Source organism: Heterodontus francisci, chromosome 5, assembly GCF_036365525.1.
Source record: "Heterodontus francisci isolate sHetFra1 chromosome 5, sHetFra1.hap1, whole genome shotgun sequence".
NCBI lineage: Eukaryota > Metazoa > Chordata > Chondrichthyes > Heterodontiformes > Heterodontidae > Heterodontus > Heterodontus francisci.
Window position 1 is genome coordinate 160,964,361 of NC_090375.1, and position 25,721 is coordinate 160,990,081.

Genomic DNA, 25,721 nt, shown 5'->3' on the forward strand with positions numbered 1-25,721 from the left:
CCCCCTTGTCACACTAGTTTAAACCCTCCCGAGTGACGCTAGCAAACCTCGCAGCCAGGATATTTGTGCCCCTCCAGTTCAGATGCAACCCGTCCTTTTTGTACAGGTCCCATCTGTCCCTGAAGAGATCCCAATGATCCAAATATCTGAAACCCTCCCTCCTACACCAGCTGTTCAGCCATGTGTTTAGCTGCACTATCTTCCTATTTCTAGCCTCACTGGCACGTGGCACAGGGAGTAATCCTGAGATTACAACCCTCGAGGTCCTGTCTTTTAACTTTCTACCTAACTCCCTCAACTCCCCCTGCAGGACCTCATCACTCTTCCTGCCTATGTCGTTGGTACCGCTGTGTACCACAACCTCTGGCTGTTCACCCTCCCCCTTCAGAATGCCCTCTGTCCGTTCAGAGACATCCTTGACCCTGCCACCAGGGAGGCAACATACCATCCTGGAGTCTCTTTCACATCCACAGAAGTGCCTATCTGTGCCCCTGACTATAGAATCCCCTATAACTATTGCTCTTCTGCGCTTTGTCCCTCCCTGCTGAACAACAGTGCCAGCCGTGGTGCCACTGCTCTGGCTGCTGTTGTTTTCCCCTGATAGGCCATCCCCCCCAACAGTATCCAAAACGGTATACTTGTTAGAGAGGGGGATAGCCACAGGAGATTCCTGCACTGACTGCTTGCCCCTTCTAGCGGTCACCCATCTATCTGACTGCACCTTGGGTGTGGCAGATGGAATTCACTATCGGAAAATGTGAGGCCATCTACTTTGGCCCAAAGAAAGATTGGTCTGAATATTTTCTAAATGACGGGAAACTAGGAGCTGTGAAGGAACAGAACGATTTAGGGGTCGAGAAATCACTAAAAGCTAGTGGGCAGGCACAAAAAACTAATTAAAAGGCTAATGAAGAGTTGGCCTTTATCTCAAGAGGGCTGGAATACTAATAGGTGGAAGTTATGTTTCACTTATATAAAACTCACATCAGATCCCATTTAGAGTACCGCATTCAGTTCTAGGCACCACACCTGAGGAAGGATATATTGGCCTTGGCAGGAGTGCAATGCAGATTCACCAAAATGATACTGCGGCTAAATGGGTTAAATTATAAGAAAAGATCACATAGACAAGGCGTATATTTTCTCCAGTATAGAAGATTAAGGGGTAATATAACTGAGGTGTTTAAAATGAAAGAATTTTCTGGGGTTGCGAGAAACTATTTTCTTCTGTGGGATAGTCCAGAACAAGGGGGCATAACTTTAAAATTAGAGATAGCCCATTCAAGGGTGAATTTCAGGAAGCACTTCTTTCCACAAAGGGTAGTGGAAAACTGAAACTCTCTCCCCCCAAACAATCTTGAGGCGAGGTCAATTGAAAATTTAAAAAGTTTGATGGATTTTTGTTAGGCAAGAGTATGAAGACATATCGAATCAAGGCAGGTGAATGGAGTTAAGGTACAGATCAGCCATGTTCTAATTAAATGGCAGAAATGCTCAAGGGGTTGAATGGTCTATCTTGCTATGTTCATGTTAGTTTTCTTTCATTCTTTGCATTCTAGTTAGGTTGACATCACACCAGCTGGCCCATGCTCTTGAAGTGAGTCATTGGACTTTTTAGAGATTCAGTGCATTTATTTGTAATCCAGCAATATATCACCAGAGTATGAAGTCAGTTAAAATGTGTAGCCCTTTTTTAATGAATAACAAATTGTTTGAAAGAACAAGTTTTAAATAATGCATTTGGTCGTGTAGTATAGAGTCACATAAACCAGAGGATCCCTTGATCTTTGCTGAGTTAGTCAATCTCATCAGGATGATGAGAATGATGATGGATGAAAAAGGGAAAGATGCACAACAATTGGTTTCTGTGTCCGAGACCAGGGAGGTGAAGAAATGGAATGTCGTTGATGAAATACCGTGTATAATTTTGGGCACACGCCAAATGAGGAGCTTCTTTTGTGAAATGCACTGTTGCACAAGACATTAAACTGCAGAAGTGATCCACACTCCCAGTAACGAGCTGCACTTGACAGGTTGTAGAATGCAAGCTATAGTGATGTAGCCTTATCTTCAACCTATGCTCGCTGTGAGTGTAACTTCTGCGCTGGGAGTATGGCATCATTGAATCACCTTCCATCTGTTTGCTTACGAAAATGAATGGACTGAAGTTAAGTGTGCACAGCAAACATCGTTATATGTCATGTGATATGTTGCTAACATCCATATTTCTTCTGAAGAGGCTGCAATCAGAATATTACACAATATGGGACATTACATTACAGTCTAAGCATTTAAAAATTGTTTTGAGTGCCACTATGGCTTGGTTTGTCAATTAACTGCCCAATGTTCTAGTGAGCCATACAGGTTCAGTACCTGGCCTGTGGTTACTTAGATACATTATCTCAGCTAGGAAACTGTAGAAGCCATAATTATCACTCCTGAGTGTTGTCCACTGAGTTCTGCTGGAAAATGCTCAGGCATTGTTGCTGGATGAGGACAGGTTCAGGTCTCACTGTGAAGAAGCTATAAATTAATATCCTGTTGATATTTGCAGTATAATCTCAGACATGAAGAATGACCATTTCGGCAAAGATATGAAGAGGAACTGGCACTCATGAGCCTGTGCCCTAGCAAGAGCCAGGACTTTCAGGAGAGGAAAGGAAAAAAATTGGTGATTTTTTTTTTTAATGTTGGGCTAGTTGACAATTTATTTTACTGAAATTTTTAAAAATATGTTTTGTTTTTACTTGCTTTGTGTAAGTTTTTCAACAGACATGCAGCATGTTCATTAACTATTTGAATGTTAAGAACATGTAGAAATAGTCATTACAACTTAATAAGAGAAATAATTCCACCATTGATCCACTTTGCATTCAATAGTAAGATTAAGTATTCCCGAGCCAGATATAAAATTCAGTTTAATGGTAGTGTGAGCACAAATCATGGTGCTTAATTTGAGAAAAATCTCATCTGCTACACCAGGTGGTTCATCTCTTTTCTCCTTGTCTATGCTTTGCACCTTTAGAGCTGAGACTGATAACAATGGGAATGCAGAAAGAAATGACTGCATGATAACAAGCCAAGAACTCAAACTTGTTATCAGTGTTTGAATGTGGCTCATCTAAGAGATACGTTATCATGTGCTTCAATACTACTGTACATCCTAATAGTAGCTAACATTGTGAAACTATCTAATACAGGGAGGCTCTGTTTATTTCTAACTGCAGTACAGAGAAGTGCCCATGATGTCTATTGCTTGAAAGAGTTTACAACAGAATTCTATTAAACTGAGTAAGATCACTGGTGAGACTTGATGTTCTGGAAGAACAAAGCTGCTTTTACAAAGATGAAAGCAATGTTATGCCGATGATATCTTTCATTGAATCATAATGAAATGCAGTAACCAATAGCTCCCTGTATTTGTTGCTTTCATATGTATTTTAATTATGCATTTGGCTCAATTGGCCTGGAGCAATTTTCATTTTGTGTTATAAAAGATTCTGAAAGTTGTCAAGTGTTGTTTGCGACAATTTAGAGAGACCCATTTCTCCGCGCACATCTCACTGTAGAATTCAACATTACAAACACTGTTTACCAGGGAAATGTATTAAAATTGTTTTTTGCATGATTGGAATCAAATAGGCCATGTGAAAAATCTGAACTGGCTTATTTTCTCACACCTTCTAACTGAAATCATGAATGATCATTGTTCTGTCAATGCTGTTGGTCTACCTGAAAAGGGTACAATGACAGCAAACTTCACATATTTACCAGGTAAGTGAATCTAGTCTCCAAATAAGCAATGTAAAATATCACATTCATCCTACATGTTCTGTGTAATAAAAGGCAACATTCCATGGACAAGTTATCATACACATGGGGGATTTCAAGTAGCTCACGCTGATGATGGCATCTCCTAAAGGCAAGGTCTGACATTGTACATCTCCTGCTTGAGCTGCTTTTTTCAGAGAAAATATGGAAATTGAGGTTCACCCTGCCACTGGAAACTGAATATTTTTAAAGCATCCATACTCTCTCTCAGTTCTCACCAATATTTTGCACCAGAGCTGCACAGTTATGGCAATACTTTTTATTGGCATTTGCTTGAGAACAGATGCTCAAACTGTGTCCCCAATGGATAATTATATCTGTCAACGGATCAGAGATCAAAGTTCTGAATAAATATATCAATTTTACATTGATCATGATCTCCACAAGAATGTAAAGAAAAGGAAAGGAATGCAAAGTTAAAAGAACTTTACAGGCCAGCTCATGATAAACTATCATAGGAGTTGCCCCATATTTCTTTACCCATTGTGATTGGAGTTTTGATCAGTAACTCCAGTGAGTTGAACCCTGACAATAAGCAGAGGTAGGCACCCAACAGCAAGCAAACTGGAAGCAACTGCGCATGCATGCACACACACATATACACACAAACACACCATCTAATAGGTCTGTATCCAAAGGATAGATAGATGAGAAACTATTGAACATGTACCCACCCTTTTCTATGGGGGAATTATGATTAAATCAGCAGAGATTCTTACACTTGCGTTCCAGAATATTTGAGTAATGTAATATTATTAATTATTCCTCTGATCAATGCCTAGACTGTGAATGTCAAATGGAGATCTTTAGACTTAACTGCTTAAGTTAGAACAGATGAATACATGCATGTGCAGCTCTAACACTGGAGAAGAAGATTAGTTGCAACATCCTGACATTTATATTTTTTTCAAGTTCCAGTTTAACTTCTTCCTTTATAAGTAATAGTCACAAGGCTGGTTCTAATTGAAATATTTATCCACCAAGATTAATCACACAAGATTGACTCTCACTTTATTTAATTTTTTTTTCTTGTGCCCAATAGTTTGGCTTTACTTGTTTGCAGAAAGTGTGTCTTTTCAAATTATTGGCCAGGGTTTTATGAGTCACCGGGGCATTTCTGATGGCGGAACTGGAGCTTGTTTCCATTTCCGCTTCCACCCTTTTTCCTGTTTCACATGAAATTTTACATGCAAAGAGACACGTGCGACCAAGTGGCAGGGACAGACTTTCATAGGTGAAGCCTGCCATCACTCTCAGAAGCACCATGAGTCACATGTCTATAACTCTTTCTCTGATGCAAGCCTCAAGGATCAGCAGCCTTTGCAATTATTTGTTGAATGCAGCCACAGAAAATCCTAAAAGTTTTTTGAGCTTACTTTTCCTTAATTTTCAGTTTTCACCCAAGCACCACTGCCCTCTACTACAATAATTTTTTGGGGGGGTTTCATAACCCACACTATGTCAGGCACTAGACAGCATCCCTCCCTGCTCCTCCATGCACCTGATCACCCCTGCTTCCTGCTGCCCTCCCTCCCCTGGTCCTTCATGCAACCTTGAAATTGTTGGATTGTGCTAGGATATTGGATTTTGCCTTCAAATTGTTGGATTGTGCTAGGATATCAAACATGGATAGTTCTCTTGGTATTAACTGGAGTTAGATTCAAAGAAAAAGATACACTGTTTGATCAGATGTCTGACGCCCTAAAAAGATTTTTGGGAAAACATTCCTTTCCGGCCGCTTTCCTGGTACAGTTGGGCTCTTCAGCGGTGACAGTGGAGGATACAATGCTAGCAGCATTTCAAGGCCGTTCAAGTATGGGGCCCAAGCATCAGTACGAAAGGAGAAACATACACAAAACGAATGAGGATAGAGACCCTTTTGGCAGCTATAACAATCAGCAGGAACTGGGCAATTATGGCAGAAGGATGAACCCCAGGAATAACCTAGGGATGGTCAACAGGTGTTTCCGATGTGACTCAAAGTATCACTATTGTCCAAAAAGGAATAACAGGGTTTTTGAGATGACACGTGATGTGGAAGGTTCGGAAGACGAGGATGACACCACTGATCAATCAGAAGGAATTGTACTGGTCACGAGAAGCTTCAGTCTGATAATGAGTGTCCTAGTCGCAGATTTGTTCAATTGCGCAGTACTAGACAGTGTGTGTATGTCCACAGTATGTGGAATGGACTGGCTCAGGTGTTACATGGATTCTTTAAGTCAGGAAGACCAAAATTAGGTCAAAGAATACGATAATTCTATCTACTTCAGGTTTGGGGATAACAGCACGTTGAAATCACTAAAAAGAGTGGTAATTCCACGTAAAATAGCAGGGGTAAACCATTTTATTAGTACAGATGTACTATCCAGTGATATAACTTCGCTGTTACATAAACCGTCTATGAAAAAGGCTTGGATGAAATTGGATATGGAACATGATAAGGCAATTGTCTTTAGGAAATCTGTAGCTTTGCGGATTACACAGTCGGGACGTTATTGTATTCCTTTAGCGAGACCTAACATCTCTAAACAAGATGTTAAAGAAGTATTAATGGCATCCAGGGGTAGGGATTTAAAGGAGAAAAGGCAGATTATTTCAAAACTACATCAACAGTTTGCACATCCAACTTGTCATAGGTTGAAGATTCTGTTAAAAGATGCAGGGTTATAGATGAAGACTACACAAAACTTATCGAGGATATCAGTGAAAAATGTGATATCTGTAAAAAATACAGGAGAGCGCCATCACGACCCATAGTGAATCTCCCATTAGCAAGGGACTTTAATGAAACCGTAGCAATGGACTTGATACACTTTATAGACGTAGCGACTAGATTCAGTTTGTCAACGGTAATTTAGAGTAAAGACAAAAAAGTAATAGTGGACAAGATAACGAAAAGGTAGATTGGAACAGGACTGGGAGCACTGTCTAGGTTTCTAACTGACAATGGAGGAGAATTTGCCAATGATGAGTTCAGAGAGTGTGTAAAAATATGAATATTGTAGCAATGCACACGGCAGCAGGAAGTCCTTTTAGTAATGGGACTTGTGAGAGAAATCATGCCGTGATTGACTAAATGCTCCGAAAAAATTTTAGCAGACCAGCCAAATTGTAAATTGGCTACAGCTCTGGCGTGGGCAGTACATGCGAAAAACATGTTTCAAATGGTTGGGGGCTACAGCCCATATCAATTAGTTTATGGCAGGAATCCGAAAATTTCTTCAGTAATGTGGGATCATCTCCCAGCTGTAGAAGGAACTACAATTAGTTACATTTTTGCAGAACATTTGAATACCATGAATGCAGGGAGAAGAGCATTTATTAAGGTGGAGGTTTCAGAAAAAATCAGGAGAACTTTGAGGTATCAGATCAGGCCATCAGAAAAGAATTTTAATACCAGGGATTTGATGTATTACAAAAGAGAAGGGCAGAAAGAATGGAGAGGCCCAGGAAAAGTTATAGGCACTGATGGCAAAACGGTGATTTTGCAAAATGGCAACCAAACCGTTAGGGTACATTCCTCACGGCTTATTGGCACTTATTATACATTGACAGAATCTGAACAAATGATGGACACTGATGATGCACCATGTACTTCGCATGCACATACATCACACCTTTGTGAGCAACATATTGTGGCAGATAATGGGCTGACTGAGAGTGGACCAAGTGACAGTGAGGATCCAGACAAGGCCATTTATCCCAAAGGTCAACTACCGAAAGTTGGGACTAGAGTGGCATATATGCCAGAAGGGGCTAGTGAATGGAGGGAAGCCACAATTATAGGAAGGGCAGGGAAGGCCACAGGGAAATATAAACATTGGCTGAATGTGCAAGACAAGGGACAGGATATCAGACCTATAGATTGGCAGAAGGAAGTGAAATGTGGAAGGCCAGAAAACGTAGCGTAAGTTCAGGCAGTGGACCTGAAGATAATCATAGTCCAAGAAATTTGTCACGAACTTGTGAAAGGAAGTCTGGTTGCAGGAGGGACAGGTCGAGTAGTAGCAGTCCAGAAAGGGATAGGAACTCTGGTAAGGGATATGGTTTCAAAAGAGCAAGGACCAGAGAGTAGATGAGGGGCACCACAAGAAGTAGGAGCCCTTATGATAGAGAAGCTCTAGTGGCTACTAACAAGTTACATGGTAAATTGATAAAGGATGCCAGGCAAAAAGAGCTTGACAGTTGGAGAGAGTTTGGCATATCCATGGAGATGCCAGACAGAGGACAACCAGCATTGTACCATAGATGGATCTGTACAGAGAAAGTATTTACCAATGGTACGTATAAAGTGAAGGCCAGATTTGTAGCTCGGGGATTTGAGAAATGAATTAGGCAAGCAGGAAGTTAGTGTGGACTCCCCAACAGGAGGAAAAGCAAGTTTAAGGATTGTCCTAGACCTTTTAGTGACACATTCATGGGAATGTATGTCCATTGACATCAAAGCAGTATTTTTGCAAGAGGAGAAATTTCAAAGGGAAGTATTTTTAAAGCCACCAAAAGAAGCTGGAGATATAGAAGGAAAATTATGGAAGATAAACAAGTGTGTTTATGGGCTAAATGATGCATCCAGGGTAAAGGCCTGCTACCCAACCCAAACCCGATGGGACCCGACAACATGTGTTGGGTTCGGATCGGGTCAGGCCCCTCTTCCTGGTCCGGCTTTCAGGCTCGGGTCGGGTCAGGCCGCGTCCGGTCGGGCCAGGTCCAGGTTGGGCCAGACACACACGGTAAGTGCTCTGCCAGTAAGTAGTAAAAATAAAAAAAAACTTACCTGAGCTGGAAGTCCGGGACAAAACTGAGTCTGCGCAGTGAGCGAGTGATGTCAGTATGATGTCATCACGCATGCGCTGCAGCTTCATGGAGCTTCCCAGTTGGAAGGTAAGTAAAGGGATGGTCGGGTCGGGCTCAGGTCGGGTCGAGTCGGGCTCGGGCTCGGGTCGGATCAGGCGCGGGGCGAAATTGGAGGGACTCGGGCCGGGTCGGGCTCGGGTCCGCTTTGGATCAGGTTCTTTTTCCCAACCTAAGTAGGCCTTCAATCCAGGGTGTGATATTTTTCAGTTGGATCCGTCCCGCTAAAAGCTGGTTGTATTCATCTAAATGTGGATCCAGCAATGTTTTATTGGTACTATGAAGAAAAACTAGTAGGCATTTTTTTGATGCACGTGGACAATTTTCTGTGGGGAGGATCTGAGGCATTTGAGAAATTTGCAGTAGATAAAGCTCTGCAGGAATTTAAAATTAGAAGTCAGGCTTCCAGAGCTTTTAAATATATCGGGTTGAATATGAGACAGACTAAGCTGGTGGGTAACCCTAAATCAACAGTCTTAGCGAGAGAATGTTAATAGGATCCTAATAAATAGGGCCAGATCCTCACAAAAGGAAGACTCTGCGACCAAGGAAGAAGCAGACCAGTTAAGGATGTTAATTGGGCAGTTGAACTGGTTGTGCTCACAAACTAGGCCGGATGCTTGCTATGATGTATTAGAATTGAGCACCGTGCTGAAACATGTTACTGTTGGGGAAGTGCTGAAAGTAAATAAGACATTGAAGAGATTGAGTTTTGACAAATGTACACTCAAGTTTCCAGCATTGGGTGACCCAGCAGAAATGAAATTAATTATTTTTATTGATGCCTCACACACTAATCTACCCGATAGTTATTCGAGTGCAGCAAGGTTCATTATATTTTTGGTGGGAAGAAATCATAAATGTTGTCAGTTAGCCTGGGAATCGAAGAAAATAAAGAGGATAGTTAAAAGCACCTTAGCTGCTGAGACACTTGCACTGATAGAAGCGATAGGTATGGGTATGTATTTACCGAGTATTTTAAAGGAACACTTATATAAGGGGCAATCGGAGAAAAGTTTTCCGATAGAATGCTACATAGATAACCATCCTCTCTGGGAATGTGTCCATTTGACAAAAAGTATTGCAGAAAAGAGTTTGAGGATTGATCTCAAGAGTATAAAAAAAATATTGGAAAGAAAAGCAATTTCCAAAATAAAATGGGTTAATGCAAGTCATCAGCTGTCGGATTGTTCTACGAAGAGAGGTGCTTGTTTGAAAAAATAGTTGGATGTCCTCGAAGAGGGCTGTCTTGTCTTATGAGAAGTTAGGAAAACATGGAAAAGTTTTTATACGATAAGATTGTTTTTTCTTAAACAAATTTTTAAAGGGGGAATAGACAGCATGTTAATGGCTGGTGCTGTTGAAGGTTAATGATAAATAATGTAAACAAAAATGTGTCATTACTTGTTTTTTATTTTTTTCTTATATATATGTATTTAATTTAAAGAAAAAAGGGGAATCTGTTAGGGTCTGAAGTTCTGTTAATGGATGATAAATACCTGGTAGTTCAAGATAATAGGGTGACCAGGTGTTGGGTGTTAATTAGTTAATTGTATTCAAGTATGCATATATAAAGAAGAGGCAGCCAGTGCTGGCTGGTGGTGTTGTTTGGAGAGCAGAAGCAAGCTCTGTGACAAGCAATCCTAGTCGCTCTGTCTTCACAAACAGGCTTGGAGATTTCTCTAACAAACTGGGTGGCATGGGAATACCATTCACCACGCACTTAATCTGGCAGGTAGGAATTATTTTGAACTAAGTGTTGGGTAAAGAGTATTCACGGTAGGGAAATCCATGCCACCATCGTGCAGAGGGAACCCGGGACCGCCCCAAACATGCTGTTGACTTAATTGCAATACAAAACCCACCATCAGAAATCTGAAAAAGGAACTCATACATAGTTAAATCACCCTGCATGCCACCAAAGCTGCTCTTGCAGGGCCCATAAAATTCCACCCCCCCTTCCCTTGTCTCTTTCCCAGGCACAGTGGCGCAGTGGTTAGCACCGCAGCCTCACAGCTCCAGGGGACCCGGGTTCGATTCCGGGTACTGCCTGTGTGGAGTTTGCAAGTTCTCCCTGTGTCTGCGTGGGTTTTCTCCGGGTGCTCTGGTTTCCTCCCACAAGCCAAAAGACTTGCAGGTTGATAGGTAAATTGGCCATTATAAATTGTCACTAGTATAGGTAGGTGGTAGGGAAATATAAGGACAGGCGGGGATGTTTGGTAGGAATATGGGATTAGTGTAGGATTAGTATGAATGGGTGGTTGATGTTCGGCACAGACTCGGTGGGCCGAAGGGCCTGTTTCAGTGCTGTATCTCTAATCTAATCTAATCTCACACCCTGGGTCTCCATCAGTGCTGTTACGCCCTGGTCAACAGGAGATGCGCATAATTATCTGAATGATGCCTCTATCTCCAAAGTATTTGCTTTCCACTGTAGTGGTGCACCTGATATCAAGAAGATAGCAGTGCGAAGGACCACAAAAGTAATCCTAAATCGCACCATTTGATGACTAGTATATGACATTTTTTGGATGTTGGCACTTGCTTGATTAATGTAATAATAGTCTTTCATGAGAACAAGGGTGACCGCGGTGACTGCAACAACTACCGTGGAATCTCCCTGCTCAGCATAGTGGGGAAAGTCTTCGCTCGAGTCACTTTAAACAGGCCCCAGAAGCTGGCTGAGCATGTCTACCCTGAAGCACAGTGTAGCTTTCGAGCAGAGAGATCCACTATTGACATGCTGTTCTCCCTTCGCCAGCTACAGGAGAAATGCCGAGAACAACAGATGCCCCTCTACGTTGCTTTCATAGATCTCACCAAAGCCTTTGACTTCGTTAGCAGACATGGTCTCTTCAGACTACTAGCAAAGATCGGATGTCCACCAAAGCTATTAAGTATCATCATCTCATTCCATGACAATATGAAAGGCACAATTCAGCATAGTGGACCCTCATCAGACCCCTTTCCTATCCTGAATGGTGTGAAACAGGGCTGTGTTTTCACACCTACTGTTTGGGATCTTCTTCTCCCTGCTGCTCTCACATGTGTTCAAGTCTTCAGAAGAAGGATTTTCCTCCACACAAGATCAGATGGCAGGTTGTTCAACCTTGCCCATCTAAGAGCGAAGAGCAAAGTACGGAAAGTCATCAGGGAACTCCTCTTTGCTGACTATGCTGCATTAACGTCCCACACTGAGGAGTGTCTGCAGAGACTCATCAACAGGATTGCGGCTGCCTGCAACGAATTTGGCCTAACCATCAGCCTCAAGAAAACGAACATCATGGGCCAGGATGTCAGAAATGCTCCATCCATCAATATCGGTGACCACGCTCTGGAGGTGGTTCAAGAGTTCACCTACCTAGGCTCAACTATCACCAGTAACCTGTGTCTCCTACAGAAATCAACAAGCGCATGGGAAAGGCTTCCTCTGCTATGTCCAAACTGGCCAAGAGAGTGTGGGAAAATGGCGCACTGATACGGAACACAAAAGTCCGAGTGTATTAAGCCTGTGTCCTCAGTACCTTGCTCTATGGCAGCGAAGCCTTGGCAATGTATGTCAGCCAAGAGCGACGTCTCAATTCATTCCATCTTCGCTGCCTCCGGAGAATTCTTGGCATCAGGTGGCAGGACCGTATCTCCAACACAGAAGCCCCCGAGGCGGCCAACGTCCCCAGCATATATACCCTACTGAGCCAGCGACGCTTGAGATGGCTTGGCCATGTGAGCCACATGGAAGATGGCAGGATCCCCAGGGACACATTGTACAGCGAGCTCGTCACTGGTATCAGACCCACCGCCCATCCATGTCTCCGCTTTAAAGATGTCTGCAAACGCGACATGCAGTCCTGTGACATTGATCACAAGTCATGGGAGTCAGTTGTCAGTGATCGCCAGAGCTGGTGGACAGCCATAAAGGTGGGGCTAAAATGTGGGGAGTCGAAGAGACTTAGCAGTTGGCAGGAAAAAAGACAGAAAAGCAAGGGGAGAGCCAACTGTGTAACAGCCCTGACAACCAGGTTTATCTGCAGCACCTGTAGAAGAGTCTGTCACTCTAGAATTGGCCTTTATAGCCACTCCAGGCGCTGCTTCACAAACTGACCACCTCCAGGCACTTACCCATTGTCTCTCGAGACAAGGAGGCCAAAGAAGAAGAGAAGAAAGTCTTTCATGGAATGTACAGACTCTACGTTCCTATGTACCTTGTCACATTTTTTCCATTTGTTCAGGTGGTGTAGAGGATAGGCCTTGCAGAAAACTGAGTGATCAAAGGAGACAAAGTAACTAAGGATACCAAAAGTTTAAGATGAAGGCCCACCAGCACCTTCCCACGGTAACTAGAGAAAGACAATAAACATGGCCTTGCCAGTGTCACCTATATTCTGATGGGAAATAATGAAACCAAGTAACTATTTCATATTTTAAGGCTGGAGTTATCTTACCAAACACCAGAGCTCAAATGAGTGATTCTGACTCTGATGCCAATACTAGATTTATGTATGATTAAATTAATTTGCACAAAAGCCAACATCACAGGCTATCAGCCACCAAGGATACACACCTTCAAGTTGTTACTTTCCACTGATTTTATACAATGGACTGTCCAAACAAAATTTATAACCTAATAATTACATTTCTCAATCTGACATTATTTACTTAATCATCTCATCTTGCCAAATATGTTTACATTCTCTTTTAATCCACTGTGCCAGTAGAGATTTTGCCTGAAAGGGGAAGAAAATATATCTGGACATAATATCCCTCTGCCATACTCAGAATTTAGCGCTTCAAGGAAAGCAATATCTTCAGAATGTTAATCAATTTAATGCCCTCCATCTTGTCGGAGATAAATTTTCCCCTCCATGTTCTCACAGTCCAAATGATTCCTTCCAAAAGAATTCCTAATGCTTCAGTATCTATTACTAGTACTCATTGCAGTTGCAATGACTGAAAGTGGCTTCTTGTGCTCCTTCAGCTGCGATAAGCTGTGCTCGTGTGTAAGTCATTTGCAAAGCTTTTAGACAACCAAAAAAAAGAAAAAACACAAATCCTTCTGTTTCAGACATTTACTTTCCCTAAATTCCAACAATATGGTACAGTAAATATCTTATTTCTGTAAAAGAATTTCCCAGTAAAAGAATCTCAAAATGGCTTTATTTTGTGCCAATTGGAGATATTTTCCTTCATATTAAGCATTGTTCACACATTTCCAATAAATTCTTCACCTACTCTTTGTTATTTGCATGTTTTTTCCTGATGTCAATATACGTGTTTCAAAGCTTGACTTTTTTCAAGGCTATCCATCTTTCATTCCTATGAATATGCGTTGATATTTTTTTCAAATCTGAATATGACTTGCTTGAATTCTACAGAAATTCACTAACGCAAGGAATGGGAATAGAAAATGTTCTCAACCTTATGTTTAAAACATCATTATGACACTGATGAAATCTAATAAACATTAATGGAATTCAAGTTGACAATAAATCTAATAAAATTCATCTTATACTGACAACATGTAAATAATAGCATCTCAAAGTCCTTATTAGAGTATTAGTACCGTACGTCAGTATACCAGAATTTAAAACTCATCACTATTAATCCTACACATTCTGTTTATATGTTCACACAAGAAACAGGTATATATATAAGTATAGCTGGGGATTGCTTTAATATGTATTAGCCTAATTTGACTGTTCTCTATTATCCCAAGCTCTGGGGAGAAAAACAATGTTGTGTAAGCATTGTTAAAGAATTCATGTCCAGCTGGCTCTCTGTGAACCCAACAAGCTACAGGCAATAATGCAGAGTAGGTGTCAGCTTCTCTGTCAGCAGGGTGGATGGCTCAGAATCAAGTGATAATAAGTACATTCTGTGAGGGTTCAGGGCCAAATTCTTCTTTCGGGAGCTTGGAGCTCAGTGGAAAGGAAGCATTAATTAAATATCTATTAAAGACTCAGTTAATTCTAAATTAGCAAGGCAATTTCAGAACACAAAACCTATGGCTCTCTATTACTTTATTTACAAAGATTAACAGAAGACGAAGGATAAACCATGATCTGTCATGATGCAAAAGGCTCGGTTATTAGCTACTACTGTTGTTTAATTGGGATCAATCTGTAAATGCAGATCTGTGGTTGAGATGAGTATCCAGTTTATTTGCAAACTCAAAGCTGAAAATCTATTTCTGACGCACATAAATGATTAAGAAACACGGATGTTTTCCTTCCTACCAGGGAATATGGGCGCGTGCACACCTTCATAGTAGTAGTCATGGGTGTGGCCATCACTGTACCACCAACCTCTCCTTTTACCAGTTAAAACTCTGGCAAGTAAAACTGATCCATCCTCTGCAATAGACTACTGGAAATAATGGATGTATATGGCATCATTACCTTGCCAAATATTTATCATTACTGAAAATATCCCCCTGGATAATTAAGAATAAAATATATTAAATAGTTCTCGATATATAAGGGATAGAGAGAAGAAAGACTTGAATTTATATAGCATCTATTATGCCAACGTGCTTTGTTGAATGATAATTTTCTTTAATCCACTGACTGGAGATCTGAATTTCAATTTTTTTTTGAAAAGACAATTAAAAAAATAAACAGCTAAAAGGATGACCTTTCTTGCAGCTTAAGATGGCTACGTAATTTGCAACACTGTATCCTGCACTGCCAAGCTTGTGAGGAGGGAGACGAAATGTCTGCTCATGCCCCAGCAAGAACCAAGACCCAGGAAGTTTAAAGGAACGACTTGTTTTTTTTTAGCAAGAGAGAAATACTGATAACTGCTATGTTTTGAATCACTGAGTGACTGTCATGTAACAAACACCATTTGTGGTTTTAAGCTCGCGTCTTGCTATAGCAGAAAGAGAAGCAAATGGGCTCTGACATGTGCAGACTCAAGTTGGGCGGGGGGGGGGGGGTGGTCTCTCTCTCTCTCTCTCTCCATTCCAGCTTGAAAGCTTTCAAATCCTGCCTGTTGACTGACCACCTTTGCATACTCCGGCTATAATCAGAAACCCAGTTGGAGGTAGTTACCCACATCGCTGTCTCCAAGAGGCCCACCGAACCAGTCATCTACCTCTTCAAACTAAAAGCCTCAGGACTACTGAATTCAGCTCAAAGCCAGATGAATCTCCAAACCCCACAGACTGTATACCCCCTTTTTTCTATGGACTCTAACACAACCAATCTTTCCCCACTCTGTAACCTATTTGTGTTTGTGTAAACTTCCAGAGAGTGTGTCTGAAAGTAGGGGTGTTGTTTATTCTTTTATTAGTTTGGTTTAGGTACAATAAAGTTAATCTCTTTCTTTGTTAACTCAAGAAGACCTGTCCAATTGGTTCTTGTTATGATCATAGCAAGTAAATAATCAAACATATTATGGAATCAGCCAGTACATCCACTTTAAAAAAGAATTAAAACCTGTTGTGGTCAAACAGGGAGGGAAAAGAGGGAAGCCCTTCGCCCCCTCCTCACTTGACCATAGCACACCTTTCATGAGCACAAGCTGTCCCAAAGCACTTTACAGCCAATTACGTACTTTTGAAGTGTAGTCACTGTTGTAATGTAGCAAATGCAGCAGCCAATTTGTGCACAGCAAACATCAACAAACAGCAATGTGACAATGACCAGGTAATCTGTTTTTGTGATGTTGACTGACGGGTAAATATAGGCCAGGACACCAGGGATAATTCCCTACTCTTCTTCAATTATTTTATTTTATTTTATTTTATTTATTTATTTAGAGATACAGCACTGAAACAGGCCCTTCGGCCCACCGAGTCTGTGCCAACCAACAACCACCCATTTATACGAACCCTACAGTAATCCCATATTCCCTACCACCTACCTACACTCTGGGCAATTTACAACGGCCAATTTACCCATCACCTGCAAGTGTTTGGATGTGGGAGGAAACCGGAGCACCCGGCGAAAACCCACGCAGACACAGGGAGAACTTGCAAACTCCGCACAGGCAGTACCCAGAATCGAACACGGGTCCCTGGAGCTGTGAGGCTGCGGTGCTAACCACTGTGCCATGGGATCTGTTACGTCCATCCGAGAGGACAGATGAGGTCTCTGTTTAATGTCTCATCCAAAAGACTTCTCTGACTCAGAGAGAAGAGTGCTACCAACTGAGCTAGGGTTAACGCTTAGCCCCTAAATATACTGTTCTGTTTGTGTTCACTCATCAGTTGCTGTCTTAGCATGAAACTAATAATGGAAAAGAGAAAATAGTTTCACACATACTTAGATGAGTAAAATGAGTGTAATACAGATGGAAAAAAACAGAAAGTGCTGGAAATACTCAACTGAGTATTTTTATTTCAGATGTCCAGCATCTGCAGTATTTTGCTTTTATTTTTGTATCATACAGATGGGTGATTCTGAGTCAGATTTGTTTGGAATCCTGCTTGACATTGTTTCATAGATTGTTGCTGGCATGAAGAATGACTATCCTTCCTCTCCCAGTATGCAGATTAACTCATTTCTCCCCTCCACATGGTAGCAAGTGTCATGCAGGCCCCCACCTGCCAAGCATGAGACATATCAATTTCGCCACATGGTGTTTAAATTTTAAACTGTTGTTGAGATGAAGAAAGGACTTGCTTGAAATAAAATTGCCAGAACCTGGCTGAAAAGACATTTGCATATTAACAGACAGTGTTTGGAAGGACAGAGCAGCCATTCCCTGACACATTCAACCCACAATGGACCCTTGGCTGGAAAGACATTTGCATATTAACAGACAGTGCTTCGAAAGGATAAAGGACCATTCCCTGACACGTTCAACCCATAAAGGACTTTTGATCACCAGACGTTGAAGGTGGGGAAGCTTGCATTCCAGGTTGACTGCTAAGATGGCAGAATACACAAACGGACATGGTCAAACCAGCTAGTCACATGACTAACCTGCTGGGTCACCTGAGTTTTTTGAATTTGTACAAACAGTTTTGGGCAGAAAGCAAAATGCTCCTGGACTGAGAAGATCTCTCCTGGCTGGTTCACCATAGCCTCTCCTGTCTGCCTGCTCCCATCTCTTTCTCACAAGCCTCTGAATCCACTGAAGACACATGAACCCAAGAGAGAAAAATCTCCTACAGTGAACAAGATTTAAGAAGAATTCTGGGCCTCAACGAAAAGCAAGATCTACCGACAATCAATGACTATACAGTGAGCTCAAAAAACCGTAACAAAAACTCTTCAGATATTGCTTCAAACTTTTTCCACTTTAATTTTCTTCTGCTCTTTTCTGTCTCTATTTGCATGTGTGTGTTGCATATGCATGCTAGCATGGGCATGTTGTGTATCCGTAGGCGTTAACTGAATTAGAGTTTAAGCTTAATAAATTTCAACTTTTTTCTCTTTAAAGCTAAGAAAGGCTGTTTGTGCTGGTTTCTTTGCCTTATAATTAGAAAGCAGTGAACAAGGATTCACCAAGGGGAAGCTAAAAACAGTGTGTTTAAAAATCAAACCCTGTTACAGTAAGACCAGGTGAAGGCTAAAAGGGAATCCTAGACCTCTTTCTCACCTGGTCGTAACGCAAGGAAACATATACTTCCCTGTTCCCATTCATCCTGAGATATTGCACACCAGGAAAAAAAGAGTGCTTTTCTGAAACACCAAACAAATGAATATTGTCTCCTTCATCACCAGCATAGCATGCCTTACTCCCAAATTTCTTCTCTTAGAATCGTAGTGTCATTACGGCATAGAAGGGGGCTATTTGGCCCTCTGTATGCCAGTTTAGTTTAGTTTAGTTTAGAGATACAGCACTGAAACAAGCCCTTCGGCCCACCGAGTCTGTGCCGACCATCAACCACCCATTTATACTAATCCTACACTAATCCCATATTACTACCACATCCCCACCTGTCCCTCTATTTCCCTACCACCTACCTATACTAGGGGCAATTTATAATGGCCAAATAACCTATCTACCTGCAAGTCTTTGGCATGTGGGAGGAAACCGGAGCACCCGGAGGAAACCCACGCAGACACAGGGAGAACTTGCAAACTCCGCACAGGCAGTACCCAGAATCAAACCCGGGTCCCTGGAGCTGTGAGGCTGCGGTGCTAACCACTGTGCCGCCCGAAGCAAGCATTCTGAGAATGAGCCCCGTGCTGTTGATGTACTCGCGCTCGGTACATTACCTGCGTAACTTCCGGCTGGGACGGCTGACCATCTGCGCTCGCGTGCTCAGTCCGAAGACATCTTGGCGCTTCCAGGCGAACCTTGCAGACGGAATAGTCGCTTTAATGCGAGACATTCGCTGCCCACGGGTCCGGGGACTTTCCCCTCGGCAGACATATAGAGAGAAACTGTGTTCTCCGTAGGTAGCCTAGTAAGCAGGTAACCATCGTAGGAATACAACATGCCTAGTTAACAGCATACATTAAGAAACATCAACACAGAAACTGCGTTTTGTGGCATGTAGTACCCGATATAATTGAATTTTTACTTTTTGCCTGGTCCATTTTGTAAAGATGTGGGGGTGAAATTCGGATCAGTCGTGGATTCAGATCACCAGTTAATGAGGAGGTCAGTTTCAAAAATTATCAGCAGGTGGCAATCAAATACTTTCAGAGCAAAATTGGTCAACTTGCACCATAAACCCCTTCTCTGGGAATAGAAGGAAACCTCAGGCGCACAAAACTATAATCCGAATGTACCAGTTGCAGCATTGACTTACCTCTTTCTCATGCAGTTATCTATATATCAGCCTCCACCAACCCCAGCTCAGGTAACTGTTAAATACAGGATTTAGTATTTAACAATTCCCATTGCTAGTTTCTAAAATGTTAAAGCCATCTAACTGTTCCTTAAGAAAAGCAGTTGGTAGATTTGAACACCTTAGAGCTCAGCTGTCTTGAAATATTACGAGTTCAATATTAATCTGTTTTCTGAGCTATTACAAAAACAATACTGTAAGAGCTGAACATTTCAAATCCAAATCAAAAAATAGAACTCTCCAAGAACTGATTACACTTAATGTTGACAGAAGAGGAACATAGGCACATAGGAGCAGGAGTAGGCCATTCAGTCTGTCGAACCTGCTCTGCCATTCAATTAGATCATGGTTGATCATCTACCTCAACACCACTTTCCTTTGCTATCCCCATATCTTTTGATGTCAATAGTATCCAGATATCTATCCCTTTTTGTCTTGAACATGCTCAATGATTGAGCTTCCACAGTCCTCTGGGGTAGAGATTTGCAAAGATTCACCACTCTTTGAGCGAAGAAATTTCTCCTCATCTCAGTCTTAAATGGCCTATCCCTTATTCTGACACTGTCTTCCCTGGTTCTAGACTCTGCAGCCAAGGGAAACATCATATCTACATCCACCCTGTCACGCCCTGTAAGAATTTTGTAAGTTTCAATGAGATCACCTTTCATTCTTCGAATCTCTAGAGAGTAAAGGCCCAGTTTCCTCAATCTCTCCTCATAGGACAATCCTGCAATTCCAGAGATCAGTCTGGTGAACCGCCATTGCACTCCCTCTACGGCAAGTATATCCTTCCTTAGATGAGGAGACCAAAACTGTACACAATACTCTGGTGCGTTCTCACCACGGCTCTATACAATTGCAGCAAGACTTCTTTACTCATGTACTCAAAACCCCTTGCGATGAAAGCCAACGTACCATTGGCCTTCCTAGTTGCTTGCTGAAACTGCATGCTAGTTTTTAGTGACTCATGAACAAGGGCACCCAGGTCCCTTTGGACAGCAACACTTCTCAATCTCTCACCATTTAAGAAATACACTGTCTTTGCTTTTTCTAGCAAAGTGGATAGCTTCACACTTATTCACATTACATTCCATCTGCCATGTTCTTGCCCATTCACTTAGCCTGTCTATGTCCCCTTGCAATCTCATCACAACTTACATTCCCACCTAGTTTTGCATCATCAGAAAATTTAGAAATATTACATTTGGTCCCCACATCCAAATCATTTCTATAGATTGTGAATAGCTGTGGCCCCAGCACCGATCCTTGCAGTACCGTACAAGTAACAGCCTGCCATCCTGAGAATGACCCATTTATTCCTACTCTGTTTTCTGCCTGTTAACCAATTCTCAATCCATTGCAGTATATTACCCCCAATCCCACATGCTCTAATTTTGTTTACTAACCTCCTGTGTGGGACCTTATCAAAAGCCTTCTGAAAATCCAAATGCACTGCATCCACTGGTTCTCCTTTATCTATGCTACACGTAACATCCACAAAAAAATCCAAGTTGTCAAACATGATTTCCCTCTCAAAACTCCGTGTTGATTCTGCCCAATCATACCAATATTTTCAAAGTCTCTAGTTATCAGATCCTTAATCATAGATTCTATCATTTTCCCGACTACTGAGGTCAGGCTAACGGGTCTGTACATCCCTGTTTTCTCTCTCCCTCCTTTCTTAAATAGTGAGGTTACATTTGCTACTTTCCAGGAACCTCTCCAGAACCTATAGAATTTTGAAGGATAACCCCCAATGTATCCACGATCTCTGTAAATCCAAGGGATTTATCAACATTTAATCCAGTTAATTTTTTGAGTACTACCTCTTTATTGACACTAATTTCTTTCAGTCCCTTGGTTCTCAAGCATTTCTGGGAGATTTTCAGTATCTTCCTCCGTGAAGACAGACACAAAATAATTGTTTAGTTTCTCCGCCATTTCCCTATTCTCCATTATAAATTCTCCTGCCTCCTCCTGTAATGGACTCACATTTGTCCTTGCTAATCTTTTTCTTGTCACATGCCTAAAGAAGCTTTTACAGTCCGCCTTTATGTTTCTCGCTCACTTGCATTCATATTCTCTTTTCCCTTTCTTCATCAGTTTCTTGGTCCTCCTTTGCTGGATTCTAAATTGTTCCCAATCCTCGGGCTTACCATTTTTTCTGGCAACCTTATAAGCCACTTCCTTTGATCTAATGCAATCTTTAACTTCTTTTGTTAGCCACGGCTGTTTCATCTTTCCTGTTGGGATTTTGTGTCTGACAGGAATGTACATTTCATAGAATTATAGAATCATGGAATGGTTACAGCACAGAAGGCGGCCGTTTGGCTCTCTGAAAGACCAAATCAGCTGATCCCGCTGCCCTGCACTTTCCCTGTGGCCCTGCAAATTTTCTATTTTCAGGTGCTTATTCAAATCCCTTTTTAACTTCACGTTTGAAGCTGCCTCCACCACATGGTCAGGCAGCGCATTCCAGATCCTAACTCCTCATTATGTAAAATTGTTTTTTTCATGTCAGCATTGGTTCTTTTGCCAAAAACTGTAAACCTGTGTCCTCTGGTTCTCCACCCTACTACAAATTGGAACAGTTTCTCTCTATATACTCTGTCTAGACGCCTCATGATTTTGAGCATCTTTATAGAATCTCCTCTGGCCTTCTCTTCTCTAAGGAGAACAGCGTCATCTTCTCCAATCTATCCACATAACTGAAATCCCTCATCCCTGCGACTATTCTCTCAAATCTTTTCTGTACCCTCTCTGAAACAAAAAGAAAAAGAGAGAAACAAGCCAGCAAAGTAAAAGTAAACAAAATGGGGCCAAGGTTAACCTCTTTTTCCATTTTGTTACTTTCAGATGGCAGCTATTCATGATCCTGCCATTCACAATTCCTCTCAATTCAGTTTTTGTTTCTTTACTTGTCCCATTACCACTTCCTTTGGCCTTGCACCATGAACCCGTTTTGTCATTTATTCTCCCCTGCCCTTCACTTATCACAGACCTTCCCTTTTGTTTTTCCAACCTGCCCCCTTTCATTTGTTTTTCTCAGTTCTGATGAAAGATCACACACCTGAGACATTAACTCTGTTTCTCTCTCCACAGCTGCCAGATCTGCTGAGTATTTCTAGCATTTTCTGTGTCTGCTAGTCATTGTACCATCAGTTAATGAGAACAGTTTTTCCTTGTCTAACTTATTTAAGCCAGCCAGAAGAGGACCATGGATGTCGGGATCAGGCCTTGCTGGGGACAATTGTCTGGGCCCTGGCAAAGGGATGGGTGGGTCACAGAGCAAAGCAAGTGGGGTAGTTTTAGCAGGGGTGGCCCGTGCCGCTGGGGGTGGGGTCCTACATGGGACACAGGGTGCTCAATCAGGAGGGGCCACCCCCAATCCGCAAGGAAGCTGCCAGCTATTCCTGGGTGGCCTCCTGATGTGGCGAATGTCTGTCCATTACTGGAAAATTCCAGGAGCAGCAGGAAGAGGCCCTTAAGTGGTCATTAAGTGGCCACTTCAGGACCTCAATTGGCCTAAGGGCGGGCGGGCTGCTTGCCACATCCCCCCGCCCCTGGTGAAATAGCAGCGGCGGCGGATAACACCCCCCATCTCCCATTCAATTATACAGCGCCCTCTGCCTCCTAGTCCACTCCTGGGGGCCATAAAATCCCTGCCAATGTTTCCATAAATGGAATACAATCATGAGAAGTGTAAGGTAATGCATTTGGAGAAGGCTAACAAGGCAAGGGATTACACAATTAATGGTAGGATCCTGAGAAATGTAGAGGAACAAAGGGACCTTGGAATGCTTGCCCACAGATCCCTAAAGGTGTCTGGACAGATAAAGTGTTCAGGAAGGCATATGGGATACTTGCCTTGTTAGCTGAGGCACAGAATATGAGAGCCGGAACTGTATAAAATGCTAATTAGGCCGCAGCTGGAGTATTGCGTGCAGTTCTGGTCACTGCACTATAGAAAAGATTTGATTTCACTAGACACGGTACAAAGAAGATTTACGAGGATGTTGCCTAGACTGGAGAACTTTAGTTATGAGGAAAGATTGGATAGGTTGGGGTCATTTTCTTTGGAACAGAGGAGGCTGGAGGGTGACCCAATTGAAGTGTATGAAATCATGAGGGGTTGAGATAGAGTGGGTAGAAAGGCCCTATTCCCCTTCATTGAGGGGACATAGATTTAGGCTAAGAGGTAGGGGGCTTAAACGGGATTGGAAGGGAATTATTTTCACCCAGAGGGTGGTGGGGATCTGGAACTCACTGCCTGAAAGGGTGGTTAAGGCAGAAAGCCTCAACATTTAAAAAGTACTTGGCTATGCACTTGAAATGCCGTAAACTACAAGGCTACAGCCCAAGAGCCAGAAAATGGGATTAGGCTGGATGGCTACTTGCCCGCCGGTGTGGACATGATGGACTGAATGGCCTCCCTCCATGCTGTAAATTTCCATGATTCTCTGATTACAAGGAAAATCAAAACAAGATGTCATATATATAAACTACTCACTAATAAATCCAATAGGTAATTCAGGAGAAACCTTTTATCCGAAGAATGGTGAGAATGTGGAACGCACTCCCACATGGAGTAGTTGAGGCTCATAATATAGAGGCACTTAAGGGTAAATTAGATGAGAAGAATCGGGTTTGATGAAGAGGGGTCGGAAGAGGCTCATGTGGAGCATAAACGCCAGCATTGATTGGGCTGAATGGCCTATTTCTGTGCTGTAAACTTGATGTAACTTCATGTATTTAAGACAGACTGACTTATAAAAAGAATTATGCTCCCGATTGTGTTACGGTGCCACATGTAATTTATGAGTCATTGAGGAAAGTCTTTTCTCTAACCTATTCTGTCCATGCAAAACTCTCATTGGTATGACAAATATATCATCCACCTTATGACAGAAATCATTGGTTTAATATTAACCCCTCACAATGGGTGGCAGAAGATCAGGAAGTGGGGGGGGGGGGGGTAACCCGCTGCGTAAATGCCTGCCAACATTTTTACGGTGGGAGTTGAGAAGTGTGTCTGTGTCCCGGTCTTAGGGAGGCGGGGCACTATATTATAAGAATTAAATCAGATTCCATACTGATTTAAAAGGAGCTTGATTTAAATTTAACCATTGCCGACCAACTTTCGCAGGGCTGGGGAAACTCGGCAGCTAAATGGAGTTGGGAGAAGTCAGATCAAGTAGGAACTGTTTTTTAATAGCACTATTTGTGAGCCAGAAGGAGCAAGAGTGCTCCCCAGACCCCTCAAATAAACCCTCTGACAATCACGGTATCTCCTCACTGTCATGAACGGCCAACTGCCCCCTCCAAAACCATGATCCCAAGCTTCCCTGCCAGTGATCCCGAGCATCCCTCTCTCCAAACTTGTGATCCTGAGCCTCCATCCCAGCAATTTGCTGATCCCTGATTACTGTTCCAAGCATACCCCTCCTTCTGCCCTGTGATCTTTCCTAATTGCTGGTTCCTGGCTGTGACCTTCTGCCATTGGCTTCCCACTCGGCAGCCTGCCAGCCTGTCAATCTGGCCAGCTACCAGGCAGGAAATGGAATAAATAAAGGATAATGAGGTCCTGCCATTGTTCAGTTGTACCCTCAAAAAATACATTTTACATGGCACAATAGTGATGAAATTCTGATGAGAACATATGCAGAACATTAATATTTCTTAATGAAGCTTTGAAGTGGTTAGCTATACAAAAGACCATGAAGGTTTGTTAAATAATCTCCAATTAAGCATAAAGGCAGCCCACTGAATAAAATGCTCACTGTCATTGTCTGACAAACCAATTCTTCATCCTGGAATAGCTAGTCTTTTTCTGCTTGTTCCTCTTTCCACTTCTCTTTCTCTGTGTGCCCTTGCTTATTGCTGGTCCTCATCTCCGAGCAGACATAATCCTCTTAGCACGACTGTGCTGTGTAGTGTGCAACGAACCAGTGCAGTTCTACCATTTCTCACTAGAGTGTTACGAAAGTGCTTCTATTTTTAATATTTTTGAGGATTCATGATTTCGAATTGTCGAGATGGATTCATTGGAGCATTGAAGTGATTCCACAAATGTTGGATTTTTTTTTAAAGGTTCATTGGAAGGATTCTGTTTAAAAACATTTACTGGATGTTACACCTCTTCAGCTATGTAAACAACAGGTGCCTTCTGGCTATGGGAGTTGTTTACAAGCGAAGTGACATGTCAAAATTTATGGTGCTCAAGAGTGGGTTTCATTTTTGAATAATGTTTTGAGTCAGTTGGAGGTCAGTTGACTAAAAGAGAAGACCA